Consider the following 5,974-nt stretch of genomic DNA (forward strand, 5'->3'; position numbering starts at 1 on the left):
TTGTGTCACTTTCAATTCAATATGACCACAGCAGAATCAAAAAGGAATTATCTCCCAATAAAACAATGGTTATATCTTGATCTATATACACTCTCCATATATTGCACATCTATTTTGGTTAACACGCTTTTATTATTTTTGCTTTTATTAACCTTTTCAAAAAGAATTAGTTCACCTGTTGTTATATAGAGTACAATGACCTGATGATTGATAAAATGTCAACCAGAAACCTCTGTGTCATGAAACTGTCGCAAATTGTGAATGACTGCAATGTTCACAGCAATAAACTATTTTTCACATCAAGAATAGAAAAACTTGTATGGGTGTTGTGACCCACTCATAACATTTGTGAACATTTCATACAGCTGAAAGTTGTTTTACAGTGCTATAAAGGTATGCCTTCATGGTCAAGCAAACTTTAACCAGTTGAATTCAAAGTCTGCAGGGAATAATTTTCCTCAAATATTTTGATTAGCAATTTCAGCTGATGGATAAATATTTCAAATGAAATTCTGTACATTTCTATGGAAGAAAACTGCTACACAAACAATATTTTGTATAGCAGTCATGCAAAAATGCATAGCAAATTGCGATGCGATACCAGGAAAATTATTCCCTGGTCTGAGATAACGTTGTGTGGTGTTTGGTGTTTGTGGAGAATATTTGTTGCACGAATATTGAATTATATCCAAGGGGTTACATTTTATATATCACTAGCGATCTTAGTTTTTTCCAATAACTTTACAGTTGGCCTACTCCTTTAAGGTATGTAAGTTATCAAGAATATTTTTTATTCCTCCTTTTTTCAATGTATAAGAGGGTTGAGTCATACTTGAGCCAGACCAAAAAAGCTGAATTCACATTGCACTCGGTGTGGACTTTATACATGTTTTTATATCACTTTAGAACTCAACTGTTTGTGAGTTCTGCCTGTATGTATCTGCCCTGCATTGTTCTTTCTGATCAGATTGTTCTCTCTCAAACCAACCACTCTATTAGATTCCCCATCTTGATATTTTATTTGATTTCATTTGACAGCAAATGACTAAAGTACTGGGAGGAAGGTGGACCTTCTGATTGTATGACATGTAGGGGTTATGGGGTCGTGACCTCGGGTCAGCTTGTGGGTGTAAAAAGGCTGGAAGGAGGTTGGCATTGTATAGGAAGTTGATGTAGTCTTCATATTAAGACTTTTGAGAGATGTCTGGTACCATGGAAGGAAAGCAGAGAGAACGGGAGAGGGAGAAGGGAGGTAGATATAGATAGAGAGACAGACACACACACACAGAGACAGACAGGCATACAGACAGAGACAAGAGGGGATGGGGAGAAAGAAAGACAGAAAGAGAGAGAGACAGATAGACAAAGAGAAAGGGGTTGAGAGAGAGAGAAAGAAAGAGACAGGCAGACAGACTGGAGAGGGACAGAAGAAACAAAAATTGTTTTAGAAGGAAAATGGAAGACAGATTTGTCCAAAGAGAGATGTAAATTGTAAAGGATTGATTAATTCAAAAACCAACTTTTTATATAGCGATAAAGAGAAGTGGAATGAAAGAGACAAAACTTGGAGATTATCAAAGAGGTCCACAATTTGTCTTCTTTTAGAATTGGTATTTCCAAACATGGTATTCATTGTAGAGCCCAAGAAGTGTGTGTATCCATCAATTTAGTCATGTGGAGTTTTTAGGAATATTCATTTTTTTGTCAAGGTTTCATCGTTAACCAACCTTGGCAGCTTTGGTTAGGAGCCCATTACATGCTTAATCTCTATCACTAACCTCATGCAGGGAACCAAACCAAGCATTAACATGTCACTTTCAATTCTTGAATGTCAATGTTTTGACCTTCAAAAAATGATTTTACCTAAAAGGCCAGGTTATTGTAGTTGGATACAGTTCTAATTGAGGTTCAGTGAGAGTATTTGTAAGAATCTGCTTTTGATTTGTGTCTGCATCATATCAATTTATAGAAACGGTGGATGACACTTTAAATTCATCTTGAAATCGAGAGCAAGAGAGACCTCAAATACAATATGAAGTTTTACATCCATCTTATTAGTATTTAGTAGACAACCCAACATGTTTGAGTTAATTTATGTAGGTTGATGTCATATTGGACAATATGAGGCAATTTCAAGATGAGTGACTGTACAGAAAATGTATGAAGGAAGTGGCAATGTGGTCTTATCATCTTGAAATCAGAAAAAAAAATTATTCAATGGTCGCAAAACTGCATAACTGAATATCTTGATTGTATGAAATAAACGATGACATTTGTTGTACATGACATTTTTATACAGAGTAGCCCTTTTGGATCTTCAGAGATGAAGTTCACCTGTTGATAATATTCAGAGCCAACCAGAGAAATCAAAGTTCACTAGAAATTAGAATCTGGGGCTTTAAAGGGTCATAAATATATATAGTATGTTCTTCTCATTTTGTTTTGTGTTTTATGATGCTCTGCATGCATGGGCAAGTGGTTTATTGAGGGAGTGATACTTCTATATAGATAGCAAGTATAAACCTCTCATCATTTATTCCTCTGAGGACGATCATCTCAGTTTAAAGGCTAATAGAACAAGAGAGGAGTAGTCTGCTTCTTCAGATCATTTCTTTTTTCGAAGACGCTGTCTTGGGATGGCTAAATGGTCTTCATCTTTGGCACTTGTCCTTTATTTTATTTTGTAATCTGCTTTCATATTTTTAACAGGTTATTTGTAGATATTCTTTCTTCGTTTTGTCCTTCTTGAACTTTCCCCTCTTTTCACCTTTTACATTTTGCCTGAAAAGGCGCTTTATAAATTTTTATACATTATTATCTACCACATATAAATTTCTAAAATTTCTAGTTTTATCCCATTCAACTTTCACATGGGTCATTCCATTTAGTTGGGGGCCAGCTGTGTCGTGGGTGGTTTTTGTTTTGAGTTCATCCGTGTGGTTATTTAGAGTGGTGTGGACATTTTTCTTAATCATAATATTTTTAAGTAAGGATCAAAGTATATCACCGGAAGAAAAAACAAAGAAAAAAGATGGATAAATAAAGAAAAAATAATGAAAACATGTGACGTGTCTCCAACTTTTTTGTGGTATTTTTGGTACATGAAAAGTATTGTTACTATAAAATCCTACAAAGATCTTGGAAAACAGTTGAGAGCAATAACTTAGTGATTAAATGTATCTTCGATATTGAAGTAAAACATCGTGCGGTTCCCGTTTTTCGATCGTAATGACAACTTGTTTTTTTTGTGCAAGCAAAATTTTGTTCACAACGTAAATGTTCGTGTCGCTAGTTTTACGTATGAAACGGACCTTTTCAAGCTTAAATATTTTCGAATAAAATGTCAACAAACCAGAAGAAATAATACCTATAATATCAGGCCAAATAAGGTCTTAGAATTAAATATGAATCACATGGGTATCGCAATAAAATGAGTCAAAATATTACTGCTACTCTCTTAGTTCACAAATTGGTGTCTCGCCAAAATTTTACGATGTGAATTTTGAGATCGTTCTCCCGACACGATCTGCGCCTTGATGAACAAGCAAATCAGTTGATAAAGAGCCCTGATGAAGCTATCGCATGAAACTACCATGCGGTTCTTGCCGCGATGATACTCCGATTATTTTTTAGACCAAAATTGTTTCGTGTCGCCCATGTTTACGTTGTGAACATTGCGGACGAATGTTACGTTGTGAGAGGCTTTCTAATCAGAATTCAAAGGTAAGCAACATCATTTTTCTGTTTTAACAAGAAAATGACTAGTTTAGACGTTTTTACAAATAATAATCATCTTCATTTATTGTTTTACTCGTAAATATTGTTAATACCGTAACCGTTGTGAAGGACACCAATTCATCACTACGTAAACAAATCGACACGACGCACATCTTTTTCGTGTCTATTTTACGATGTTACTCTGATCTGATCGCTTTGCGGTAGTTTGAAACATATTCCTTTTACATTTTAGAAATATTTCCGTTAAATTATACGTATAATTCGTTCTTAATCTAAAAGATGATAATTTTGGATTGCCTAATGCTCGTTAAATGTGAATTTTAAAGCGATCAAAGTCTCATCGTAAAATGCGTCACGATCGTGCACCCAGTCCCATATATGATATTTTGTGTTGGCGTTTTCAAGTTTAAACAAATAAACAAATCGCACGGGGAAAAGGGCTTTATTTCATCAGTTGATGATTTTAACATGAGACTGCACCGATTCAATGTTGAGTTCTGTATATTTATTAACAGAATATTCAGGGCATTTTTTTTTTTACTCAACGGGGGGGGGGGGGGGGGGGGGGGGGGGGGGGGGGGGGGGGGGTAGTGGGCACTTCAATTTTTTTTAATTTTTTAATTTTATTTATTTTTATTTTTTACTGAACAACCCCGCCCCGTTGAGCCCAACAAAAAGAATTGCATACGATCTCCCTCGAAGCAGTTCCCCAAAGTTGACAGCCCTGAATATTTATAAGGATGGTGATTTTAATTATAAAATCAATGGTTCACCATTTCTTTATGTTTTTAAAAATTACTCAAGTTATTGTATTCTTTACTTTTTACAGTGTCATCATCTTCCCATTCAAGTTCGATTCATGCAACAAAGACAGAGGGACCTGTACGACTTTTCATCTGAGTCAGAAGCAACCCATCCTATGTCTGATATTTTTACAGTTATGATCGACCCCTTCCCAGTATTTGATGGCAGAGCTAGCTGTTACTTACAAGTTCACCAATATGATGAACTTGATTGAATTCATTTACAAACTTTATCCTGAAATAAAAAAGCAATAATTTCAGTCTAAACAGGAACAAGAAATATGATCAATTGAAAAGGTTGTTAGTATGAACGTTATATTCTCAATATAAAACTTTTTTGTAATGATTGTTGTTGCAAAGTTGGCTCACTTGGCTGATGGCGTCCCTCCAATCAATGATGACGTCAATAAACACCATAATGTAATAATTAAACAGGAAGAATTGAAGATGGAAAATTAAAGTCAACAATAAACAAATGCTTTTATCAGCTGCGAGATACAAATTTCTGTCTGAACAGGAACAAGAATTATGATCAACTGAAAAGGTTAATGTTAGTATGAACGTTATATTCTCAATATAAAACTTTTTTGTAATGATTGTTGTTGCTATAATGTTAGTTGATGGCGCCCCTCCAATGAATGATGAGGTCTCTAAACATTTAACATAATGTTAATTAAAACATGAAGATGGAGAACTGAAGTCAACATTGAAATAAATCAACACTAAATAAAACTGCGTTTTGTGAGTCTTTATTGCGAATGTCAAAGTATAACTTGACTCATTTAACACTCCGTGGCACTTGAGGTTGAGAGATGACATCAGCATAATAACCTGTGTAAATAATCCAAAACAATATGGTCTCTTAACTTTGGGTGACACAATACAAAGGCTGACATTGTTATTATTAAATGTTGCATGGAACTTCATGAAAAGAAAAACAAAATGCATAACGATTATTTGGAAATGACCACATGGTTGCTGAAATTTGGTGTCCCTTTTACACGTGAAACATGTCAACAATTATGATAATTTGGAAATGTACAATTAATCTGATGATTGTGGAATGATAAAGGGTATTAACACAGATGATGTGATTTGAATAGAAGCAGCAAAATTTGTGTCTGTATGATTATGGAGTTACTGGAGTCGGCCAACTCTTCAATTATGCTTTTATACACTTTTGTATAGTTTTTCGTGGACTGTCACATGACCGAAAAAAAACTAGCTTCAAGTACTATGAAGCTATTTATACAACTAAATGTTAATTTGATTGGAATTTGGAAGTTAAATTCAATCCAAATTCAAAGTTTTCTTTCACAGAAATACATGCATTGATTACAAAATCGCTCCACAAAGACTTTGTTTCGTGTGTAAAGGGGACACCAACATTTTTGGTGTCCCATTTACACGTGAAACATGATATTTGAAATTAA

General features: G+C 34.6%; 1 long non-coding RNA gene across 1 annotated transcript; it reads left to right on the forward strand.

Moving 5' to 3' along the window:
- Positions 1-2,866: 2,866 nt before the first annotated feature.
- Positions 2,867-5,273, forward strand: LOC115924641. The gene is made up of 2 exons (XR_004064409.1): positions 2,867-3,723; positions 4,568-5,273. It is a non-coding gene; the product is annotated as an uncharacterized LOC115924641 (long non-coding RNA).
- The last annotated feature ends 701 nt before the right edge of the window (positions 5,274-5,974 follow it).

This window comes from Strongylocentrotus purpuratus, unplaced genomic scaffold, assembly GCF_000002235.5.
Source record: "Strongylocentrotus purpuratus isolate Spur 01 unplaced genomic scaffold, Spur_5.0 spur5_scaffold_16, whole genome shotgun sequence".
NCBI classification, from domain to species: Eukaryota; Metazoa; Echinodermata; class Echinoidea; order Camarodonta; family Strongylocentrotidae; genus Strongylocentrotus; species Strongylocentrotus purpuratus.